At 38.7% G+C, this 27,257-nt stretch overlaps 1 long non-coding RNA gene across 2 annotated transcripts; it reads right to left on the reverse strand.

Annotated features, from left to right (window-relative positions):
• Positions 1 to 18,192: 18,192 nt before the first annotated feature.
• Positions 18,193 to 24,305, reverse strand: LOC131234951 (uncharacterized). Of its 2 annotated transcripts, none has more exons than XR_009165850.1 (3): positions 24,097 to 24,305; positions 23,258 to 23,317; positions 18,193 to 18,320 (listed from the first exon to the last, which is right to left on the reverse strand). It is a non-coding gene; the product is annotated as an uncharacterized LOC131234951 (long non-coding RNA). The 2 variants fall into 2 exon arrangements; XR_009165851.1 differs by lacking the exon at positions 18,193 to 18,320 and adding an exon at positions 20,051 to 20,147.
• Positions 24,306 to 27,257: the final 2,952 nt, after the last annotated feature.

Genomic DNA, 27,257 nt, shown 5'->3' on the forward strand with positions numbered 1-27,257 from the left:
TGATTTGATTGTTTCCTTCATTTCTTTCTTTTTTTTTATTTTTATAAAAGGGGTGCGTAATGGAATGGAGGAGTGGGGATTATAGGACGGTTTCATTTAGTGGGAGGGTTCGGCGCCCATTACCATACGAAAAGGAAGGAAGAATGGAGAAAGTGGTTTAGTCGGCGTGCGGAAGATATAATTTTTATTTTTATTTTATTATTATTTTTTTAAGATATTATGGGTCCCACTAACGATAATATAAATCTACTCCGTCCATCATCTCGGCCTGACCAAGAGAAGATGTAAGGCCAAAAATGAGGCTGATCCAAAACTCAGGTGGGCCATATGGAAGCGGATGGTAGGGTTAGTTCTCACAAAAAAATGGGTTGTTACAATAGCATTCGCGTCAAGGTAGTTGAAACCTCATGAGTAGAATTCTCCCACTCACGACTTAGAGCTTGCAGCTATAATGTTCGTCTTAAAAATTTGGAGGCATTATCTTTATGGTGAGCAGTTTGAACTGTACTCGGATCACAAGAGTTTAAAGTATCTTTTTGATCAAAAGGACTTAAATATGCGGCAAAGGAGATGGATGGAATTATTGAAAGATTATCATTTCGACATCTGCTATCATCTAGGTAAGGCGAATGTCGTAGCCGATGCGTTAAGCAAGAAGATGCATAAGCTGGTGGCGAGTTTAATGATTAAAGAATGAGAGATGCTTGATATAGTTAAAGATTTCGAAATTAGACTTCGTATCGATGAACCTCGGGCTTATATCGATAATTTAGTGGTGTAGCCCACTCTGGTTAGTAATTTCTTAATTATCCGTTTAGATTAGCCCTTTAATTCTTATATTAGACTATAGTTATTCAAGATTTTTCTTTTCTAGGTGTGACGAATAATAGAAGCACAGAAGAATGATGCATGGATACAAGAGAAAATAACAAAAGAAGTGGGAAAGGATGACTCAGAGTGGCGAGTAGGCTCTGATGGTGGGGTCAGATTTCCAGGGAGGTTATGTGTTCCAGACATATCTGAATTGAAGCAAGAAGTCTTAGATAAGGCACACCGCACAAAATTCACCATCCACCCAGGAGGAACCAAGATGTACAGTGATGTACAACATCAATATTGGTAGAGTAATATGAAGAGGAAGATAGCCAACTACGTTGCAAGGTGTCTTACTTGTCAGCAGGTTAAAGCGGAGCATCAGAAGCCGTCGGAACTTTTACAACCGTTACAGGTCACAGAGTGGAAGTGGGAGCACATATCGATGGATTTTATTGTTTGACTACCGAAAATAAGCCGTCATCTGATGCAATATGGGTGATCGTGGATAGGCTAACAAAGTCAGCACACTTCCTCCCTATATATATTTCTTCATCCCTAGATGAGTTAAACAAAAGTATATTAAGGAGATCGTTAGGCTTCACGGCATTCATGTGTCCATAGTATCTGATCGAGACCCCATGTTTATATCACGCTTTTGAAAAAGTCTTCAGAAAGCATTGGGAACGACGCTAAACTACAGCACGACTTTTCATCCGTAGACTGATGAGCAAACGGAGCGGGTAAATCAAATCCTAGAAGACATGCTTCGCAGCTACATTCTTGACTTCAAGGGAAATTGGGATGACCACCTCTATTTAGTAGAATTCGCCTACAATAATAGTTTCCAGTCCAGTATTGGCATGGCATCATTCGAAGCTTTATACAGAAGACCCTGCAGATCACTAAGTTGTTGGACCGAAGTGGGTGAAAGAACATTGTTGGGACCGAAACTAGTGCAAGAGACATCCAAAAAGATTGCCTTCATCAAAGAACATCTACATACCGCTCAGAGTCGCCAGAAGAGCTACGCTGACAATCGCCAAACGAACTTAGAATTCGCCATAGGAGACCATGTGTTCCTCAAGGTATCCCCAATGAAAGGAGTTATGCGATTTGGGAAGAATGGAAAATTAGCACCACCCTACATTGGACCATTCGAGATCTTGCAGAGAGTAGGCCTCTTAGCCTTCAGACTAGCCTTCCCTCCTTAACTTTTTGGCGTTCACGACGTATTTCATGTATCTATGCTTCAAAAGTACAAGAGAGATGCATTGCATATCATTGACTGGGAGCCACTAGAAATCCGGGAGGATGTTTCATATATAGAGCAACCGATTCTTCTTAACAGGAAGGAGCAAGTACTTCGAACAAGATCAATACCACTCGTGAAGGTTCAGTGGGGGCATTATGGCGAGGATGAAGCTTCGTGGGTGCGAGAGGATGAAATCCGAGAGAAGTACCCTTATCTCTTCACATAATAGGTATGTTAAATTTCAGAGATGAAATTTTTGTTAAGGGGAGTAGAATGTAACAACCCATTTTTTATAGGAACTAACCCCATTATCTGTTTCCGTGTGGCCCACCTGAGTTTTGGATCAGCCTCATTTTTAGCCTTACATCTTCTCTTGGTCAGGCCGAGATGATGGACGGAGTAGATTTATATTATCGTTAGTGGGACCCACCATATCTTAAAAAAATAATAATAAAATAAAAATAAAAATTATATCTTCCACGCGCCGACTAAACCACTTTCTCTATTCTTCCTTCCTTTTCGAATGGTAATGGGCGCCGAACTCTCCCACTAAATGAAACCATCCCATAATCCCCACTCCTCCATTCCATTACGCACCCCTTTATAAAAAAAATTAAAAATGAAGGAAACAATCAAATCAAAAATAGAGAGAGGGAAAGAGAGAGAGCTCTGTAGATCAAGAGAGAGAGATTAAAGCGGAGCCGGATCATCAAACTTTTAAGGTAGGTAATCTTATCCTGAAGTTTATCATTTTAAGTTATTTATTATGCTTATTTAATCCAAAATTTTGATAGGAATATTATTGTCAGATGATTATTATGTAGGGAATCCTACTCATTTATGAATTTCTATATTTCTAATATTTAATGCTGAAATAATTTATATATATATATAATAAAATAAAATAAATTTACAGAGTAAAATAAATAATTTATGTAAGTTTATATTTTAATTTATTTATTCTTAAATTTTTGTTAAGATTAAAAATTAAATATGAATTATTCCTAAATCTTAAAAAAATTAATTAATATGAAAGTAAATTATTAAAAATAGATTAAATTCTAATTAATTTATGAATTTATTTAAATTAGTAAATTTGAATTAATTTTAAAAATATTTTTAATTAATGAGTATGTTAGTGATTAAATTTAATAGTTTAATTAATCCAAATTATATATATATATATATATATATATATATATATATATATATATATATATTCGAGTTAAAAAGAAAACCAAAATTTTAATTCCAATAATTTATAATACTTAGAATTAATTATAATAATAATAATTAATTTGAATGTAAAAATATATATATATATATATATATATATATCCATGAATATATATATATATATATATATATATATATATATATATATATATATATATATATATATAAATAGTATCCAAAGTCCAAATTAATAACTTCCTTAAACTTATTAAATTTAGATATAAAAATAATAAAATTTTGAATTTAGATTTAAAATAATTAGATAAAAAAATTTAAGATAGATCAACTTAAATTATTAAATAATAATTTTATTATATTATTAAGGTTATATTCTAGAAATCAATGTAATATTTTTTTCTGTAAAGATTAAAATCTAAATTTTAATTCTAAGATTTTAAAGAGTTAATTAAATTAAACTTAAATGAACTTACGTTTAAGAAAATTTTCAAAATTTTGGAATTGAAACTAAAATTTCTTGTACATTATTTCACAGAAATTTCTAAATTAAATAATAGTAAAATAATATTTTATTTAAGTATTTGAATTATTAAAGTTTCAAAAAAAATTAATTCTATAATTATTAATTAGAATTATATTATTGATATTTTTATTGTGAAATAATTATTCATCTTACATGTATGTCTACCATTCATTGAGCATCAATTTTAATATGTTGGATGTAACGTAAGCAAGTAAGGTAATCGTGTCTCTTGGGTGAAAGACCCTAAATTAGCAAGTAGGGCAATCGTGTCCCTTGGGTGAGAGACCCTAAAGCCAGCAAGTAGGGCAATTGTGTCCCTTAGGTGAAAGACCCTAGAACCCACTAGATCCTTTGGAGTCTCCTTTGTGTACAGCGTATGATTACAATTGTGTGCGCGGACATACGTCAAAGGTACAACTAGAGCAGTAGTCTAACCAGCTAACGTATAAAAGGGTCTATCACCATAAGGTAATAGTGTATGGGCGTTAATGCAACGTGACCATCCAATTGGGTACAGTGTTGTAAGAAATGATATAAATGTTTTGAGTATTCATGGAAATATCACATGCATCGCATTTTCATTATTCAATTGTTAAATTTCATTAGTTGTATTCTATTTCCTTCATTGTTATGAAATTGATATTATCTGAACATGTTAAATTTTGGGTAAGAAATGACCTTACTAGGCTATTATGCTCATCCTACTAAAAAAAATGCACAGGTGCAGAGCTGGAATACTACGAGCAGGCGGGCCTCTACTATTAGCTTTATTTTCTAGAAAATTAGGTTTAGTTTTAATTCAATTCAGGTTTTTTTATTATTTAGGTTTAGTTTATGCTTAATTTCATTGTAGAAAGGGACAACTATCAAAAGAGTTGAATTTAATAAACATTTCAGCTGTATTTTTTTTAGATGACAGTGAATATTTATTAAATTTAATTGAATCAACTGGATTGTAATAAATGTCATTATATTATAACTCACAAACCTTGGGATTCGGGTCCCGAAGACCTTATTCGGGTACTCGAATTTTGGGGCATGGCATTATTTTCTATTTTGTAGGATCCTAACATAGCTACTCCAATCCGGTAATCTCTTTCTAATTCTCTCTTTCTTTTCTAGATTTTTTATTTGTTGTAGGTTTTATTTTTCTTTTTCTTAGGTTTAGTTTGTTTAGTTACTTGAGGATTGCAAGTTTTTCATGCCCAAGAGGGTTCGTGACAATACTCGATGTCTCTTAAGTGAATGAGGATTAGTCGAAGGGTTGTCTATCCATCACAAGACACCACTTGAGACCCTCTGAGTCAATAGAAGTAATGTTTCTGAATCAACCTCAACCTCTAATTAAGAAAGTTCAAGATAAAAATGAGGTGCAGAATGCACCCCCGCCTCATACTCTATGAGATTATTTACAATCAACGGGAGTGAGTACACATTCCTTCATGATATTTTTATTAAATGCAGGAACTGTGGATATTAAACCAGGGGTAATTCAACTCCTCCCTAAGTTTCATAGACTATAATTTAAAAGTTCATACTTGTATATGAAAGAGTGAGATGAAATCAAATCTACATTACACTTCCCAAACGTGTCTGAGGACACAGTTAGACTGAAATTGTTTCCTTTCTCTTTGAAAGAAAAGACTAAGTCGTGGTTACATTCCTTAAGACCAAGGTCCATTGGCATGTGGGTTGAGATGACAAGGGAGTTCCTTAAAAAAATTTTCCCTATCATGAAACAAATACCTTGAGGAAAGCAATTATGAATTTTGCACAAAAAGCGGATAAGACTTCTTCCAATGTTGGGAGCGATTTAAGGATCTTGTAAATTCATGTTCACAACATGGCTATGAAACATGGCATATAACAAACATTTTCTATGAGGGATTGACTCACCCATGCACTAATTTGTGGAGATGATGTGTAATGGGGAATTCATGAATAAGGAAGCCAATGATGCATGGGATTATTTTGATAAACTTGATGAAAACACACAATCATGGGATACCTCTTCAAGAATTATCACTTTTAAGCCTACTCAATCAAAGGAAAGAAGGGGAATTTATGTTCTAAAAGAGGAAGATGATATAAATGCAAGAGTGGCCAAATTCACAAGAAAAGTCGAGGTCATAGAACTTAAGAAAGTAGAACCCAAAAAGATAACGGAAGTTGTTTGTGGTATTTGTGCTTGTAACATACATACAACTAAGAATTGCCCAACAATTCCTGCTTTTCAAGAGATATTGAATGAGCAATCAAATGTCGTAAATAACTACCAAAAACCTTTCAGTGGACCCACCTCAAATACATATAACTCAAGCTGGAGGAACCATCCAAACTTTGGTTGGAGGAATGGATAAACAGCAACTCCTCAAGGGATCCTTAGCCAATTTCTGAATCAAAGGAAACCTCAAGAGGATCCGGTCTTAAAATATATACAAAACCAAGAGCTTTTTAATTAGGGTATGCTGCAAGCCTTTCAAGACCTTACAAAGGTCATATAAGGGCTTGAAACAAAAAATCCAATTGGGGAGAAAGGAATCCTTCCGACTCAGCCTCTCCCCAACCCAAAACAACAATATGAAATCAGTGACCCAAGCTCTTCAAAACTGATGGAGCAGGCTAAGTCTATCACCACTCTTAGGAGTGAGAAGACAATTGACAAATTATTCCAGTAAGGGCTGAAAGGTGTAAGGACCTGAAAATAGATGAGAATGATAGACCTAGCAATGCTCCACTTGGGTTAGAACTGAAACCTTAAAGTAAGACAATTATGTCATTCTCTCAATGGTTAATTGCACCAAAACCTTTTTCTAACTCTCAGGATATTTTAGAGGTGCTTAAGCAAGTGAATGTCAACATCCCTTTACTGGATGTCATTAAAAAAATCCCTCCATATGTGAAATTTCTAAAAGATTTATGTACGACCAAAAGACAACAAAACATATAAAAGAAAATCTTTTTGACAGAAAAATAGAGTGCCATCCTCAAGCAAGATGTGCCACAAAAATACAAAGATCCCAGTAGCCCAACCATCACTTGTGTAATTGGCAACCATCAGATTAAGCATGCACTTCTTAACTTGGGGACGAGCATAAATCTAATCCCTTACTAGGTTTACGAATAATTGGGTTTAGGTGAATTAAAACCCACCTGGACCACATTACAACTTGCCGATCGCTCAGTTCGTGTACCGAAAGGGATGATTGAGGATGTGTTGGTCTAAGTTGATAAATTCTACTATCCAATAGATTTTATTATCCTAGATACTCAACTCATCATAAATGTGAGCACTCAAATACTTGTCATTCTTGGTCACCCATTCCTTGTTACATCAAATACTATCATTAATTGTAGGAATAGAATTATGAATTTATTTTTAAAAATATGACATTTGAGCTCAACATCTTTTTCAACATGAACAAACAGTCAAAGGATGATGACAGTACCCACGACATTAACATATCGATTCTTTCATGGAAGATAGAGCACTCCTGACTCTATACTTTGACACTCTAGAGACATGCTTGGCCCACTCCCCTGATTTAGATGATGACATGATTAGGGAGATAGATGCCTTGCTTGATGTTACACTAGTACTTGAAGTTAACCGATGGAGGTCACAATTTGAAAAATTGCCCCAAAATGTAGTGTTGTTGAGGGTCAAATATTGCATATTATCCTCCATTGATTACTTATTTTTATGAACATGATAATGCTTAATGTTCTATTTTACTCATGTTTGTGTTGCAAGGTGAATTTAAGAGCTTAGATTGAAAAGGGTACTAAAAGCATGGATTCGAAGCTCAAGAATCACCAAGGCAGGGGGTGGATCTTAGAAGGCCAAGATTGAAAAACTTACATGCTAAATATCCAAGAAAACCAAGTGAGGAATGAAGATAATCAAATATTTGAAGTGAAGAAAAAGAATCTTGAAATTGTCCTGAAAACAAACATATTCCTGAAAGTGTCCTGAAGAAGTATATTCTAAAACTCTGGGTCATTCTGTGAAATTGTGCAAAGTGAAGCCTATTTTGGAAAACTGTATAAATTTGAGGCGATTTTTAGAGTTTTCTAACTAGGTGCGAAAGTTGGAGTTCCACAACTATAAATAGGACTCCCCATGATGTTCCTAGGGATCTTCTAGGGTTTGTAAAGTGGAGCAAAAGCATGGAGAAGCCATCGCCAAGAGTTTTTCTTCCCTTTCTTTAGTTGGTTTTATGTTTTTCTTAAGATATTCTAGTTTAATCATATCTATGGTTGGTTAAACCTCTTAGTTGGGGCTAAGAGATGAAGCTTATAACGTGATGAAATGTTTTTTATTGCTTTGATTCATATTTAAGTTAAACTATCTTTGATTATAGTTTGATTATAAGAAATACTTTCAGTTTTTAATGGTTTGTTGTGACTAAAATTACAATAGATCTACAATAGCTTTGAGTATATTCTTTTCATGTATTAAGATTGTGAAATTAGGAATTCCCGTTGTTCACCATCATCTCATGGGCATGGTTGGGTGATGGAATCCTTCTAATCTTCATGCTTCTCTTATGATTGGTTGTGAGATTGGTAAATTCTGTTGTTTGCCTTGTCTCATGGGCATAGTTTTGTGATGGAATCACTTCCAGTTCTCACACCTCTCATCCATTGAGAATTAAGTCATAGGAAGTTCGGATTTGGTTTTTCTGAGATATCTTCCAATTGGATATGATGAGACTCGGATTCTAATTGGGTCATTGAATCAAGCATAGATCTCCCTGATCTCTAAAGTGGATGCTTGGAAACCCTAGTTTCCGACCTTTGAATTTATAAGTTTTAGTTAAATAATTTATAATTACTCTCTCAATCAATTCAGATTTAGATAAACATCTTTTTCTAGTTCTAGTTCTAGTTACTTTCAAAATACATACAAGTTTTAGTCCCCGTGGATTCAACCTCGGTCTCACTGAGATTATTACTACATCGCGACCCTACACTTGGGGTTGTAAATAAGTTTTTGGCGCCGTTGCCGAGGATTGACAGTTGTGTTTTCTGAATTTGATTAGTTTTGAAATTAGATAAGATTAGATAAGATAAGATAGGATATGATAAGATAAGATAAGATAGGATATGATAGGATAAAATAAGATTAGATAAGATAAGATAGGATAAGATAGGATAAGATAAGATAAGATAAGATAAGATTAAATAGGATATTATAAGATAAGATTAAATAAGATAAGATAATATTAGGTTTATTTCTAATTTATTTTTAAAAATTAACTTTTCTTTTTATTTCTAGATTTAAAAACTTTCCTAATTTGTTTTTAAAAACCTTCCTTTTGTTTTTAGAAACTAGGTTATTTTTTTAGAAACTAATTCACTTTCTTTTTTCTTTTGCTGAATCCTAACATAGAAACTTCTAATTTGGTAACTTCTTTCTAATTTTCTCTCTTTCTATTTGTAGATTTCTATTTTCCTTTTTCTTTTTACGTTTAGGATAGATTCTGAAATTGAGTGTTGAAAGTGTTTCATGCCCAAGTGGATCTGTGACAACACTCGACATCTCTTGAATGAAGGAGGATTGGTTGAGGGGTTATCTATCCATCATAGGATTAGACATCACTTGAGATCTATAGAGTTAATCGAAGTTATAGCTGCAAATCAACTAGCCAATCAACCTCCAAATCCACCCCAACCTAGGGTAGAGGAAATCCAGGATGAGAAAGAGGTGCCTTAAGCACCCCCGCCTCATACTTCATGAGACTATTTACAACCAGCTGCTCGGCTCCTAAGGTAGGTTCCGATCCTGGGATCCTACAAGGAGGATTTTCATAACAATATAATCACTTCCAATGCGAGCATACCCAAGATCACAGCAAGTACATCTGAGAATAACAAAGGCACACATCACAAAATCCACTAAAAATTTGAACTTTTACAATCATCCAAAAGGTCCAAAAGGACATACATGAGAATAAAAGGAAAAGAGAGAGAAATCGGCAACACTGGAGTCCTCACTGCTCAACTCTACTCCACGCTCTGCTGCTACGGTGCCTACCTAGAGTCTCTGCACGTATCAATCGTGCATAAGCTTATAGAAGCTTAGAGGGTGGTGTAAGTGTGTGACAATGGTGCACCGAAGAATAGTAGGAGGTATAAGGAGAGAAGCATAATCAATGAACATATCACTAGTCTTACCAAGGCTTACCATGAATGCGATGCAATGAGTACAGGACGCCATACCAAGGCAATGCATGAAGGGGCTTACACAGCCAATGCTAAGGCGATGCAAGTAATGCAAGTGCTCATATCCAAACCATATATCAAGTACATATCCAATCATAAGGAAATCACCGGGGTCCATTACAATGTTAAATGACTGCCGCTCTATAGACCCTACACAGTTAAACGAGCGTAAGAGACCTCACTACCCACCTATGGACAACCAATCACCAATAAGGCCTGAAAGTAGCGGACCCATTTACGAGTTGGTCAGACTAAGCCTAGCAATGCCTCCTCACACCAAGCAGGTAAGGCCACACCCCTATCCAACCGACTACATGAAAGTGGAAGTTGCGGCCTAACGGTATAAGGCCCTCGTGCGCTCATAGTTTTCACTTGGTCACGGTGTTGGACCAAATCCTTGGTACCATGGAAGTTTTGAAAATCTCACTTATGGGCATCTTATGCACCCGGTATACTCAAGTAATATTTCGGTATCCACACATGAGGCCATCCACAAATGTCCCTGGGAGGTAAGGCCTTGATGAAGCAAGGGCGATATCATCATGAAAAGCGATGCCAATGCATGAGTCGCACACACAGATCATGTACAAGTTTCAGGCACTCGATGTGCATAAGGAAAGAAACGCCATCCCTCAATGACCATCATACAATTCAATCAATTCATACAGATGATGCATATGGGTCGCAATGATGTAAGTTGCTACCTGTGGAATATGGAATCATTCGTCCCAAGGAGGGTCAAGATCTAGGCACATAGACAGTTATTCTAAGAAGAAAAGAAGTCCTCTAGTGGGAGCCCAGTACTTTGGGATGGCCCACAAACTAAGAGAGTCAAAATCTTATTGAGGAACGGTCCTAGCCAGGCCCAAGGTGGGCCTTTAACTACCTATAAGGGCCTCTATGGGCCTACCTTAGGGCCACCAAGGAGGACATCCAACCTCAACTGGGTCCCAAAAGGTAGCCTACTATATATGTAAAGAAAGGTCCAAGGCACAATCAACCCATGGCCTAGTGGGCCATACACTAAGCCCAAAAACAAAGGCAACCTGGTGGGCCCTTAAGCAAGGTTAGGGCCCAACCATAAGGGTCATAGGTTCATTCATTGTAGTAGGCCTAATGGGCAGCCCATTATCCCAACATATGGGAAATTCTTAAATTTTTAACACATGTAAGTTGGGCCTCACATCTCGGCCCAAGTATGGATTTATTATAGTGGGCAAACAAGGGCCCAACTACTTGAGTATTTGGCCCATAAGGCCCATCACAATGACATGGTAAATATAGGACCCAAGGGTTCAATGGGCCTATCAAAAGTTCCACCAACCAAGGCTATAAGGCCCTTACTTAACTAAGAGACTAGCCCAAGAAGAATCCTATTTGGGATGGGCCTTTAATCATACACTAATTAAGCCCAAAAATAAAAATTAAGATGATAAGATACTGACATAAATCATCCTCAAATCTAGTGGGCCATATTGTCCCAAAGAACATCTATAGGCAACAGTTATTGGGCTCAATGCCAAATTCCAGCCCACCCAAATTTCTAGGTTGGTTGGAGTTCAGCATTAGAAGTATTTCTTAGTATAATTAATTTTGGATGGCTCACACACATCACTGTGGGCCCCACCAGATGAGAGAGGATATACAATACATATATGAAATGGGCCAGACTGTTAGAATGCAAGCCCAGCAGTAGCCTAAGGCAGGGATGTCCCATGTGTAGGCAGTCCTATGGGCCTGGGGTATATGGCCCAAAAATCCACCTAATGTGTTCTAATTGAATAAAAAGGGGGCAAGTATGATCCATCCCCTAAGGACCCTACATGGATGGGTGGTGGGACATTCAACACATCGAGGTGGGCCCACGAAGCAGGGCTAGATGCCCCAGCCTGGGTGTCCCTGCCTAGCAGTCCACTTCCAGCCACACCACGGGCATCTGATATGTATTTTGGATCTGAACTTTTACAGAGTGATACTTCCATAGGTTACCTACTACCCCACAAAATTTTAAGATTTTTGGACACTTAGAAATATTTTAATTTGTTTAAATAAAATAGACTGTCCAGAAAATCGGACTGACCTGGACGTCCCAACGTGGTGGGCCAGTCCGGCCCTTGCCACGGTGTACACAGAGGTCCGTTGGCCCTGAAATTTGGTAAGTGGGTCCTAGAATGGGTGGAACATATCTCCATAAAATTTCAGAATTTTTAGACATATATAAATGTTTTAATTTATTTAAAGAAATCAATCTGTCCTAAAAATCGGACTGATCTGGACACTGTATTGTAATGGGCCAGTCCAGCCACCACCATGGTGTGTACAGGTGTCCATTGGCCCCAAAATTTTGTAGGTGGGTCCTACCATAAGTGAACCACCTCTCTGTAAAATTTTATGATTTTTGGATACTCATAAATATTTTAATTAAATTAAGAATTTCAATCTGTCCAGGAAGGGATGTTGCTGTCCATGCATTGTTTACCCAATAAGGTGGGCCCAACCTTCATCCAAGAGGGGAAAAATGGAGGTTTAGTATTTTCTTCATAAAATAAAGTAAGGTGGGGTCCATAAAAGTGGCCCATCCTTCAGAGAAACCAAGCTGAAGTGTATGTTTTCCCTCCATACATGTGGGTTGGACAGCCCAACAAGGTGGACCGCCCACCCCTATGGGCCTCCTTTTTGGGTACCATATCATGGACCATCTGAGGTATGACCCATCACACCTCATGGTGGGGTCCACACCTTCTCATTACACTCCATACTTATAAAGAAAATAATGACAATCATGATCCAAAAATCCATGCCAAAGATTGAACATGACAATCCATGCAACAGTCCAAGTTTTTGGACAGCAATACATGGCTGGACACATCAGCCTATATCTCAATAATCCCAGCCATAAAAAGGTGTGTGGTCTTCCTCAGTGGGCCCCACATAAGTCCAAATCACATACTAGAACTAGGACACTTGCATGCATTTGATTAAGGTGTCCGATGATCATGGAGTTAGGTGATAAGAGCATCCCACCTTGCTGGATTTTTATTTTTATTTATTTTGGGACATCCAAGGCCCACTATAAATGGGCCACACACACACTATCATCCATACATCAGAGAAAAGAGAAGAAGGAAAGAGAGTAATCCGGCCATGGGGGTAGGGCCCCGCCACTAGTGGGCCCTCCCAAGAGTGAATCATACCCATACAACTACATTGATTTTACATGCAACATAAAATCACTACATGCATGATATATAATTGTTATGGATGGTTGGGATGCCATCCCAACATGATCCTTAGGGTCTAGATGACCTTAAGATGGAGTGGATTATAAAATACATCATGATGGGGTCCATGGAGAATGGCCCCATCATGGATCATGACATGCATGTAGGATGGGCCAAAGGGCCACATCCATGAGATCAAATGGGATCCCCACCATGGATTGGTGGGTCCCATATGATCCATCTAGAAAGAAAAAAAGATCAAAGGGTAGAAAATAAGATCAACAATTATAATCACCCACCTTGAATCTTCAAGCTACCACCAACACTAGGTACTCCAAGCTCCAAGCTTAAAGGTTCAATGGTCAAGATGAGTTTGTGATGGCTAGATGGAGGAAGAAAGGAAGGGAAAATTGCTGGAAATTGGGAGAGGGAGGGCTGGAAATTCTTCCATGGAAGAGGAAAATGAGAGAATGAAGGAGGAGAGAGAGAAAGGAAAGGTTGTAGGGGAGTCATCATTACTCTCCCTCCTTGGTTAGAGAAAGAAATCATAACCTATGGTGATACAAACAATGCTTGCTAGGGTAGGTTAGGTGTGGGTAGTGTTTAGGATGGGTAGTGTTTATTCCATGGGAATTGTAGTGTGTGTGGGTGGTGTGCATGGGAACTTGTGCCTAAGAGTGGTCCATATGCTTTTGTACAAAAAGTGGACCACATGATGAAATGCTCACAACTTTTGATCTATAAGTCAGATGAATGCACAAGACGCGTCGTTGGAATCGCAACGACGATACGGTCACAATGGTATAGGTCTCAACTCGATCCGAGTCGGGTCTTCATGACTGGGCTCACGGATGACCGCAAACACTATCCAAGGGTCACGGGTCGCCGGGATTCGACCGGTAGGACCGCGGGATCAAGATGGACGGAATGCATACTCATACACACACATGCACACATGCGAACTCGGGTCGGGTCTCACAGTTAGGGAGTTGAAATTAAGATTAGGTATAGGTTTAGGTTTAGGGATTTAAGAATACTTCATGAGACTATTTACAACCAGCTGGGGTGAGTACACCCTCATGCATGGTTTTTTCAAAAAATACGGGACATGGATATTAGGTCAAGGGTGATCTAACTCATTCCAAAATTTCATGGACTTGAATTTGAAAGTCCATATCTACATTTGAAAGAGTTTGACGAGATTATCACCACTTTATATTTTCCTAGTGTGTCTAAGGATACGATCAAACTGAAACTCTTTCCCTTTTCTTTGAAAGAGAAATCTAAGATGTGGTTGCATTCACTACATCCCCGATCTATTGGCACATAGAATGACATGATAAGGGAGTTCATAAAAAAAAAATCCACATTATAAAACGAACACCCTTAGGAAGTCAATCATGAACTTTGCCCAAAAGGAGGATGAAACATTCTTCTAATGTTGGGAGCAATTCAAGGATCTTGTCAGCTCAAGCACACAATATGGTTTTGAAATGTGGCGCATTACACACCTTTTCTATGATGGTCTGACATCTTCCAAGTGCCATTTGGTCGAGACAATGTGCAATGGGGAATTCATGAATAAAAATGTCGATGTTGTGTGGGACTACTTAGACAGACTTGGTAAAAATGCAAAATCATGGGACACCTACCCAAAATCAAGCACCACTTCCAGGCCCACTCAATCAAAGGAAAGGAGCAAAATATACCTTCTGAAAGAGGAAGATGATATCAATGATAAAGTGGTTAATCTCATAAGGAAATTCAACGCCATGGAACTAAAGAAGGATAGGATTATGGAAACTGTTTGCGGTATTTGTGATTGCAACGTTCACACAATTGAAAATTGTCCAACAATACCTGCCTTTCAAGATGTGCTGAATGAGGAATTTAATGCCATGAACAATTAACAAAGACCTTTCAATGGATCTACCTCCAATACATACAATCCTAGTTGGAGAAATCATCCAAACTTCAGTTGGAGGAATGGACAAACTGCTACCCCTTAGGGCCCGTTTGGACGGTTGGATTAAAAGGGATTGTCATGGCTTTGGATGGATTGCACATATCCCAAGGCTCTTTAATGCTTGGCAGTGGATTGTCCCTGATCCCATTGACTTCCTTGATCCTACACCCATTACATATGCGTGTTTGGATGGTTAGGGTAATCCAGGGATTGCAACAATCCATCTTGTTTGGACAGGCATGGGATTAGGCTTCAATCCCATTCATTCCAGGATAATACACCATAATAGGTGTTTGGAATTGGCAAATGTGCACCCAGCTGTTTGATGACCCTCATGCCTTGTTACTCCTCCAGGGGATTCCGTATGGCCTCCCCACTGTGGGGTCCACCAGGATGCATGCATTGTATCCACTCCGTCCATCCTTTGTAGTAGTTCATTTCGAGTTTTCGGAAGAAATCATTTGCTGAAAAACCATTACCCTGGGGCCAACCTCCATGTACGGATTATATATCTCCATTTTCCATCAGTTTTGCCAGATCATTTTATAGCATCGGTCCAAAAGTGAAGCAACTCCAAATCTCTGGCGCACCACACCACTGGAAATAGTCGTTGCAAGGCAACCACTAGCATTTAGTATAATGTTTATTTGTCATCCAAACTGTTGCTAAGTTCATACAGACTTGGATGTATCAACCCCATCCATTTTTCTTTTGTGCATCGTGGCCCACAGAGTTTTTAACAGTCAATTACCACTGTTTCTGTAGAAGTAAGATATGAAGGATGATATTAATTTTTTTTCCTTTATCCATGGTAATTTTATCCTACAATCATTTGGCAGTAAAATAATTATCAGAATAGTCCTGATTAATGGTTTCAACGGTGGAGATCATTATTCTGTGTTGCGGACTAAGTTATGGTCCACATGATCAAAATTTCAGCGGTGCAAATCATTATTCCATCGGTTCGCCAATTTGATGGTTTCCATCCAAAAAATAAGATGCAAAAAATTTGGTGGCAAGTCTAAACAGAGTTAACTCAGTATGGTAGCATACTGAGTAAGTCAGTATGCTAAAAAAAATCTAGTAGAACCTAAAAAATCCATAATGTGCGATACTCAATAGTACAACACCAATAATTTCTAAAATTTGAAAATTATAAGCAACGAAAAGAAAACAACCAACACGCCAACCAAAAGGGCCACGAGTTTCTCGCTGTCCGATAGCCCAAGATTGTCAGTCGACGTTGCCCTCTCCACCACAACCGTGGTTGGTTGTGTCATCTGTCGAATAGAGGAGGCGGTCGTGTGATGGATGTCCACCTCAGCAAATGAAGCAGCAACCTGACGAATAGGATAATCTGTAACAGGTCTGGACGGTTCCCTAGCCTTTCCGAAATAACTTTCCCAACATGCCATAGCGTCTTTCCAATTCTTGAAGGCCCTATGTCTGCCCCCACTGTATCCCTCCACTTCTACTCGTGCATCGTCCCATGTGACGTATATACCAGGATGACGTCCAACTTGGACAACATAATACTTCTCTTTACCCATCTGCATTGAAATGTGAGGGTTAGTGATGACAAACGTTTCAAATTGTTGATTATGGTAGCAACTTGATGCTATGGAGAAACATAAGAAATCCAAATATGAATTATTTACCCTGAACAAGAATTGAAAAGGTCGTTATACGTACCATCCTCCAGTAAATCAAGTGTGTGCTCCGTTCCGGCTTAACGTGCATAATGCATACATTTTGGTAGATATACGAAAGCACAAGTAACAAATAATCTGATATAGTCATAATCACAAAAGTCATAGTAGTAATGATAATCCCAGAAAATCAGCACATCAAAGTCCAAAGTAGCAGTTAAAAAAAAAAAAAAAAAAACCAAACCAAACACACCAACAATAGAAAGTTATTACATGCCCAATTTTAAAAGCAGATTAAGACAACCATTCATTCAATGTCAGACAGGTCCAACACCTCCATCACCAAAGTGATCACGGAGTGTTTTCTTTAACCACTCCATTCGGCGCTCGGGTCGGAGACTGACAAAGAACGACGCAAGTGACTTGTCCTTACTCAGGATCTGACCAACTTCAAGAAGTTCAGAGCTAGTCAGGCCTTTCACCTCTTCTAGCACATCAAGAACCTTGCTTGTGCGATTGACCTCTTCGCCAAGCCCAAATTTCATCATTGAGTTGGCTATGGTCTGTAGAGAGGTCCCCAGTACATCATAGGGACGAGGAGGGCGCGAACGTTTCTGTATACCTGTCCCTCCTCAGTTAACATCAGAATTAGAAGTGTGAGTGGGAGTACTGCGGGAGTCATGATGTCCTATCACAGGACTGTCCGATGGTAATGGAATGGTCCCTGTGGAGTCTGTTACATAATCCTCTGATAGGTCAATAGTATCATCCATATCATCAACCTCTCTCCATACTTCATTAAGATCTCGCTGAAGATGAGAAGATGATGCTGATGCAGCCATACTCCTACTGCCATGCACATAGCGTCCGGTGGCCTGGTCAGATCCGCAAATTACTGCAAGGTCATCCATCCTTTCGATGCGTTTCCCTCGGAGTCATTCGGCACGTGGGTGAGACTGTCATATGAATAAGTCAGTTGTAATTAAGGGCTAAAACTACATAGAGATGTATGATGGGATTTTAAAAATCAGTAAAACTTACCCTAAGATACTCCTCCCAGACTTCATCTGGAGCCGTGACCACCATCCTCTCATTGTCCCAACTAAACCCACTCACTGCTAGCATGTCTTTCACTGCATTATACTCTCTTTTATAATATCTCAACCGATTCGACACGTTTTGCCACTGGACGGCTACGTCAGTATGCTTCGTAACTTCTTCAGCCGCAATTTGGTATGCCTCCTGCTTAAAACCATTATCAGCTCTACGCCCTAATGCAACTTGTTCGATAAATGTGTCGAACAGAATTTGATCCATAGCAGTAGTCCATTTGATCTTTGCGGCCTGGATAGAGGCTCCGCTAAAGATTTCACCGTCTTCCCATGCAGAGAACTTCGAGTGGGAACCGGCGGTGTTCTTATGGGTGATTAGGTCGGTGTTGATGTAACATTAAAGGAGTCTGTCATTTCACCTGAATACGGAGTATGTATGATATTTTACCAATGTCAATCATAATCGTGAAAACAACATCTATTAACATATACGCCAAAAAGGGATAAATTCATTGATCATTATCAATATACTATCATCCAACTAATGTAACTGGGTGATTATATTTCCAAAAATTTAAAGTTAAGTAAACTTGAAATATACTATCATCCAACTAATGTAATGTAAATGACACATGAAGTATCGACTATCGACTCCTACTATTGTGCTGAGCATCTGCCCACATTCTAGCTACAATGTTATCGCATACTCGATTCCAAGCATCTTTTTCACGCCGAGTTACTCAAATGGACCATTGACGCTCATCATTAGTTGATACCTCTACAGGTGTCGGGATAGCCACCCCATCGGCTGCAGATATACCAACGAAATCGCTGTCCAGTCGAGACTCATTTTCGGTACGTATATAATTGTGTAGGACACAACATACTATCACAATTTGGACTTGTGTTTGAAATTCATACTATATAGCGCTCTTCAATATGGGAAATCTGCCTTTCAAAACACCAAAACAACGCTCGATTGCATTGCGCAATTATGCATGTCGATAATTAAACAGCTCCTTCATGTTTGCAGGCGCTCTCCCGGTTCGATACTCCTATAAGTGATATCGAACGCCCCGGTATGGAGCCATGGAACCAGGTGAATGAGCGTATCCAACGTCGACAACGTAATATTTTCCTACACACTCGAATCATAGTTCCATTAAGTCAAAAATCGGATGCAATCATAGTTATAAATTAGACTAACACTGTTTTAACATATAAGCAGTACCATTTGGGACAATCAAGGGATCATCTGATCGAGTCATTACATTGTGTAGCACCCTCGCATCTGAAGCAAAACCCTCCCAACTAGCCAATACATATGTAAATTTCATATCGAATGAACAGGCTGCCAGGACATTCTGGGAGAGGACCCCTTTACGATTGCGAAAACTCGCCTGGTCAACCGCTAGAACATGTGCAGGAATGTGTGTTCCATCAATTGCACCAAGGCAATCCTAAACCATGCGAACCAATTATCATGAAAGGACCACACATTGAATTGAAGTGAAAATTACAAACTTGGAAGACAGACCTACTGGAAAATTACCTGAAAGTAAGCAGACCAATTTAGATTTGTTTGGATCTCCAACGGCGTCTCTGTTCCGGCTGATTTAATTAAATCGGGGTATAGTGATACAATTGTCGTTAGAACACGGTGAAAGTGCCAACTAACAGTCTCTCCTGATCGAATAAATCTGTGACCTAAAACCCAGTTGCGAACATTGTGCCCCAATGTGTGTAGGAAAATAACTACTTGTTCTTCAAGACTAACATTACGAGTATCATGGAGTCTTATCTTCTCGCGTATCAGCGTACATAGTTCAAAAAATGAATCTCGATTCATCCTAAGTTGATCTAGACAATCTCCATTGCTAGCCCGAATAATAGAATTGATGAACTTCACTCGCTCATCATCCCCATGACGCGCCAGTTTTTTGAACATGTAGTAGCGACAATATTCCCCAACAGCCTGTACACAAGCTGACACCGCTTGAGACATAATTACCCTCTTCATCTCATCCTCATCTGAAGAATCCATATGTTTGATGCCTATATTTTGTAGGGAGAATTCCAATATGTTTGGAATGCAATTGTATGAAGCACAATTCAAAGCAGCCAGCTGCCTATCCTAGATCTTCCCATTTCCAAGAAGATCCCCAGCTCGATGCGATTTAGTATCAAGGTGTCCGTTCCTATATATATGTTTCCGTGCAGATTTAGGTTTGGAGGTGAGGAAACATCTATTAAAAAATGTTAGCAAGTATCAACAGTTAGAAAGCAGGAATGGGGCATGAGTCTAAAGCATGATTTGGAGTGGCAATGCCACCTAGTTACAAGGATCATACAACTACTATTTGGAACTTACATGCACATAGCATAAGATGGGTAATGGTGGTTCTCAAAATGTCAAGTCTGTTTGGACTAGTGGAAGGAATCCCAAAAAGTAGATCTGGAAAGAAAAATGTCACGTTGGAGCAAATTTGTGGAAAAGAACCATAAATAACCTTTTTGTTTTAACATATGTGATTTCCATGGAAATACATAAAGGTCACTTCTGCTAAAAAGCTCAGATCTGGTACAGTACCATGTTGCACCTACTTGTAGCGTGTAGATGATGAGCAGCACTATACAGGTGTGTGGGCCTAGCAAACCCCTCCCACTATTTGTATGTATGTATATTGCTCATAAAAAATGGACATTTGTAACAAAATGCCAACCAGAGCAGAATGGTTGACCCACATTTTGATGGTCTAGATTGACAACTGGCCAAACTGGGGACATTAGCATTTCCCATATATATGCATAGGAATGCTAGCATCCCCACCTTCACAGGGACATTAGCAATGCCCCCAAAACATTAAATTGATATATGGTATGGCCAATCGTTAATTTGGACCATCCATTCAAGTATATAAATACAGGAATGATCCTAATCATCAGATTAATGGTTTGAAAATGAAGAGTCAAGATTGATGGAGAAACAAAGTGGGAACAGGTCCAATCATTATCTCAAACATCTACCATAGGCCCCATCATGGATTGCTTATGATGTCAAATAAGCGCTATAGCTTGTGATGCTAACCATCTAATCTATAGCTTGTAAAAAATGGATGGCTGTAACAAAATGGCCCACATTTAGAGAGTTAGGATCATCTGGCCAGTATGATTTTTTAGACATGGCATGCACATAATGGCACAAACAAATGGAATGAACAGTCCTGATCAATGATTGGCTGTGATGGGAAGTAAGCATTTCCAATAGACACCCACAGCCACACCCACCCACAAGTGCGGGCATATAGTTATTGAAGATTATTAAAATATGCAATATAAAAGAGCATGAGATGATTAAAATATGCAATATAAAAGGACATGAGATGGGTGTTAAGCAAAGTAAAAGGCATTTTATGTAAATTAGGAAGCCTCCTATTAAACCACACCAAAAGATGAGATTTGTTGTGACACGTCCAGAAATATTGTTATAGGATAAGTCAGGACTATAGCAAATGAAAATAAAAACAATGAAACCATTCAAACACAAGTCTATAGATTCCGAGATATCAAGCAGATCTCTTAAGCAAGATTCACATAACAACAATCAAACAGGCCAAAAAAAAACTTTAGACCACTGCCCCCACTTCACCTACACCCATTTTACCTTTTATATCCATCTCCATTTCTTCCCTTTCAGTGTGTGATCATTACCTGTCTTATTTATAAATTTTTACTAAGTCTGCTTGCATTGTAGTACTGTTCGAATAAGGAGAAAATGGTGGATAGCAGTGGAGGAAACGATGCGGTTACAGGCAGAATGCTAGGGGACATAATGGAAGAATCGATGAGGATTTTTTAGGAATTCATCAAGGCTGACAGAGATGAAGCTCATGTCATTTTGAAGGGGATGTTGAGCTCTCAAGCAGAGGTTCAAGTCCCTTCAGACCCACAGCTCTTGGCCAACATCCAAGCAAATCTTCAAAAGGTTATTTGGGAATAACCACCTTTCCTTTCCACCAATCCAGAAAGTTATTCCAATATTTTGAAGGGTTAAAGAAAGAATATAAATTTAGATTGGGGCTACATGTAACTGGTTGTAGGTGATCATATCTCCTGTCAAGTATTCATCCCAAGATTTAAACAGATTTTTATGATGTTCTGTAACCCTACATGTGTGTGTGCATGTACCTCATGAATCAAGTTCTGTAGCAGTCCTAGCCCAAAAATCAGACCTGCCAATAGGTTCCCAAAACAAATGGATGACTAAATAAAATCTACAAACATTCTATCTCATTCAATGAATGAATCACTTAAATTTTGGACCAGGGCATCTACAAAGTGGAACCTGCACAATGTAGTGCTTGGAACCGCACAAGTGTGCCACATGGGCACATGTGGTCTCTAGATGGCCCACCGTAATGCTGCGTGCCAGATCAGTATATCTCATATTTTTTTCCTACATTTACATGAAAATACGAACAGAATTCAATAGAGAAAATAGTGCTTAAGCTCCTTTTTGTTATTATGTTGTTGAAACACTTTGAAACCATCATTTAATTGTCTTACATTGCAGAAGGAGAAGAATCTGAAAGACATATAAAGAAGTGGAAACTGTATGAATCCTACAGTCATGCATAGTGCTCAAACCTCATATCAATGGATGGGTCCTGATTCAATGAGGTAGTGAATGTAGACTGCCTCTATCAAGAATTTAAGTGCAAGCTCCAAGAGAAATTTAAGCTTCTAGCCTACAGCATGAATTCAATACACTGGTGAAAGTGGACTGGTTGGGCTCTATCCTGACCTTTGACATGTTAAAAAAAACTTCCAATGCACTTTCATGTTTAATGTTTGAGCCATAACCAGTTAAAAGAGTTGTCCATACAACCACATTTCTCTTCTTGTTTTCTTCAAAAAGCTTGCAAGAAGAAAAAAGGATTTAACAAAACAGCTAAATGTTTGCTCAGCTGCCTTTTTCCCTACTAAAAAGTTTCAGCTATGCAAACAGGACCTGCTTTAAGGAAAATTCATCATTTCTTCTAGTAAAAGACACGGTGGCCTATTTCATTGGTCCTTCACTTCTTACCATAGGTAACAGTGGAAATAATGGTAACAGTGGATTTCATGATGTAAGAGAAGAATCCTTACTCAAGAATTTAAAACAGGCTTTACCGATAATATATGATCATAGCCAACATATATGCAAAGCCCAACTATTGCAAACAAGTCCAGAATGAAATTAAAGAGAAAGCTCAGCTCAATACCATTACATTAACATCCATTGACAGAATCAGATATGAATAGGAAATGCAATTAATCGGACAGAAATAAAGTAAGATAGTTGAAAGGAACATACCAGAGATCCTTATCAAATGCAAGGTTCGAGATCAATGACCTTCTATTCAGTAAAACCAGGCTACGAGTTAGCAACAAATTTATATAAAAAAAAAAACTCAAAGCATTAGGCATCGAAAGACACTATGTAGTTGAATGAATCCAACTGTGTATATGTAGTTGGAATCCAATAGTATTGAAGAACTGAAAACACTACTAGCTATAGATAAATTCATTGATGGATATGGAGGATAATGTAGACTCCATGGACTGAAAAATCTGTGCAATCCCAAGTTGATCATCTTTACCCATGCTTCAGTTGAAATCTATAAGTTTTACATAAAAAATAACACAAGACTCCCAAAATCCAGATACCCCCATTTTCAAGGTAATTCATGGTTTGAGACATCGATAGTCCAAAACCCCCAAAATCCCTAAGCCATGAGCAGCGTCAAAATGAAATTTCCAAAAATTCTGTGCTAACCATAGCAGGATTAACGCAAAATCGATGTAAACACAGGAAAACGATTGCAAATTACCCAACAACCCCATTTTTTGGGGGAGTAAATGGATTGAGAAAGCAACATGTTAAAAACCCCCAAAATCCATAATATTAGCAGTGAAATTTGAGATAATCCAATTTATTCAGTGACCAAAGGAAGATTAAAGGAGAAAAAGAGTAAATATAACAGTGTATTTATCAGTTCCCTAGCCGAAATTAAACATGCACAATAAAAATCCCCTAACCGGAAGCCATGGCAGAAAGCAGACAATAGCCATGCATTTCGAAGGGCTATCTTACGGGCTGCACATGAGGGTTTGACATACATGAGGGTTTCGAGAGGGAGGAAGAAGTTGTACCTCTGCCCTCAGCCCAACCGTCAGACGGCGATGGCAACGATGATGGAGGAACTCATGGCCATCGCGATCCACACAATACCTGAATTTATAGCCCCGTTTGGCCGCGAAAAATCACCTCCCGCCATCACTCCCGCCATATCTCCCACCATTACTCCCACCCTGGCTCTCCAATCCCATCCCATAGTCCCAACGACCGACTGCATGCGGAGGGATTGGGATGGCCTTGAGACGCAATCCACCTCCAGAGTCGCCAATCCGAAGGGATTACCTAATCCCACAAAGAATCCCTCGCCTGTGGCTGCGTTCTTATCCTCTCGCGTATCCCAAACGCGTCGTCTTTCGTATGGGGTGGGATTTGACTCTGCAATCCATCTAAAGTCGTCCGTTACCGTTCGAATCCACCCGTCCAAACGGGCCCTTAAGGTTTCTTCAATCAAATTCCAAATCAAGGAAAACCTTAAGAAGAACCGGTTTGAAATTCCACACAAACTCAGGAGCTTACTCAAGCAATATGTGAACTGACAAAATATATGCAAAAGATGGATTCATGTGTTATGGTTATAGAAAGGGAGATACTTCCTGCTCAACCTCTCCCCAATCCTAAACTACAATACGAAATAAGTGATCCAAGCTCTTCAAATTAGATGAAGTAAGCTAAATCTATCACCACTCTTAGGAGTAGGAAGACCATTGACAAAACTATTCCAGTTATGGCTGAAAATCTTAAGGACCCAGAAGAGGACAACGATGATAGACCTAGCACTGCTCCACAAGAATTGGAACCCGAACTTCATGGCAAACCGATTGCCCCATTCCGCCAACAGTTGGTTACACCAAAACCTTTCTCTAACTCTAAAGACATTCTAAAGGTGTTGAAACAAGTAAAGGCCAATATTCTTCTACTTGATGGGATTAAAAAAAATACCTTCATATGCCAAATTTCTGAAAGACTTTTATACGACCAAAAGATGGCATAATATTTAAAAGAAAATCTTTTTAACTGAAAAAGTGAGTGCCATCATAAAGCAAGATGTGCCACAGAAATATAAAGATCCCGGTAGCCCAACCATACCTTGTGTAATTGGGAATTACCGAATTGATCATGCACTTCTTGACTTAGGAGTGAGCGTGAATCTGATTCCTTACTCGATCTACAAACAGTTAGGTTTAGGTGAATTGAAACCCACCCTAACTACACTACAACTTGCTGATCGCACAATCGAGAGGGGTAATTGAGGATGTGTTAGTCCAGGTTGAGAAATTCTACTACTCGGTAGATTTTATCATCCTAAATACACAACCCATCAGTAACATGAGCACTCAAATTCTCATGATTCTTGGTCACCCATTCCTCGTCACTTCAAACACAATCATTAATTATAGGAATAGAGTCATGAGTATGTCTTTGGGGAATATAACATTGGAGTTGAATATCTTTTTCAACACAAGCAAACACTTAGAAGTTGATGATGATTTCCACGACATTAATATGATTGACCCTTTCGTGGAAGATAAAACACTTTTGACCTTATCCTCTAACCCTCTAAAGACGTGCCTAGCCCACTCCCAAGATTTTGATGATGATATGATTAGGGAAATGGGGACCATGCTAAATATCGTGCCTGTACTTGAAGTTAACTGGTGGATGCCACAATTCGAAGAATTGCCCTAAACTGGTATAGTGCTGTCATGCCCCAGACTCGATAACCGGAATCACAAGAAACCCGATGGCCAGTTCTGGCCGTAACAGCCTCCATAGTACCCTATTCTTGGCTCCTGAGGCAGGTTCTGATCCTAGGATCCTATAAGGAGGATTTTCATAACAGTATAATCATTTCCAGTATGAGCATACCCAAGATCACAGCAAGTACATCTGAGAATAACAAAGGCACACATCACAAAATTCACTATAAATTTAAACTTTTACAATCATCCATAAGGTCCAAAAGGACATCCATGAGAATAAAAGGAAAAGAGAGAGAAATCAGCAACACTGGAGTCCTCACTGCTCAACTCTACTCCATGCTCTGCTGCTACGGTGCCTACCTAGAGTCTCCTGCACGTATCAATCGTGCATAAGCTTATAGAAGCTTAGAGGTTGGTGAAAGTATATGTCAATGGTGCACAAAAGAATAGTAGGAGGTATAAGGAGAGAAGCATGATCAATAAGCATATCACTAGCCTTACCAAGGCTTACCATGAACGCGATGCAATGAGTAATGGGTGCCATACCAAGGCAATGCATGAAGGGGCTTGTACAGCCAATGCTAATGCGATGCAAGTAATGTCAGTGCTCATATCCAAACCATAAGTCAAGTACATTTCCAATCATAAGAAAATCCCCAGGGTCCATTATACTGCTGAATGACTGCCGCTCTTGTAACGCCCTGAAATTCGAGGGTCGAGCATAACTCAGCTCCCGAGTTCCAAAACATCACTTATGCAACATATTTAATGATGGATGTATGTTGACTGTATTAGTGCATAAAACATGGAATAGATTAAGCCAAAATACAGATATAATTCAGGGATAAGTGAAGAAAGCAAGTGAAAGACTTATAAAAATATATGTGTACAAGTGCAGATTCCTGAAGTACATATACAAACCAGGTCGTATGAAAGTGTTACTTAACAAAATTACAAGTATCAAGTTACATCATTTAAATCCCAAAAATAATCCCAGAGTCCCGCGCATCAGAGCAAGGCTCGCTAGAACCCGTCTGAAAACTGCATATAAGAGAAGGCAGCCTCATCATCATCTACCTCCCGCTCTGCCTCAGAAGTCGCATCCACATCTGCAACATCAGAACCTTAGATAGAGTCTGGTGGGTGTTTAACACCGCCCCAGAACGTGGGAGTGAGTGATCAACTTAGTGGAACAATAAGGCACTGGTTAACATGTTATCAGTTCAATCAAGCAGTAATGATAAAGCAAAACAATTAAACATAACCTAAGTACTCTTGTTAATGCAAGGATGTATGCAGAATGATGCGTGCGCTCACACGTACACCCTCAGCGTCTTCATCTTACGTTACGCATGACACCACCTCAAAGTGCGCCACATCTACAAAGCACATGCAAATGCGGTGCATGGATATGATTACCAAGTTGTTATTAGTCCTTTTCATATAGCAGGATTGGGAAGCTAAGATACCTTCCT

This window comes from Magnolia sinica, chromosome 19 (genome assembly GCF_029962835.1).
Source record: "Magnolia sinica isolate HGM2019 chromosome 19, MsV1, whole genome shotgun sequence".
Lineage (NCBI taxonomy): Eukaryota > Viridiplantae > Streptophyta > Magnoliopsida > Magnoliales > Magnoliaceae > Magnolia > Magnolia sinica.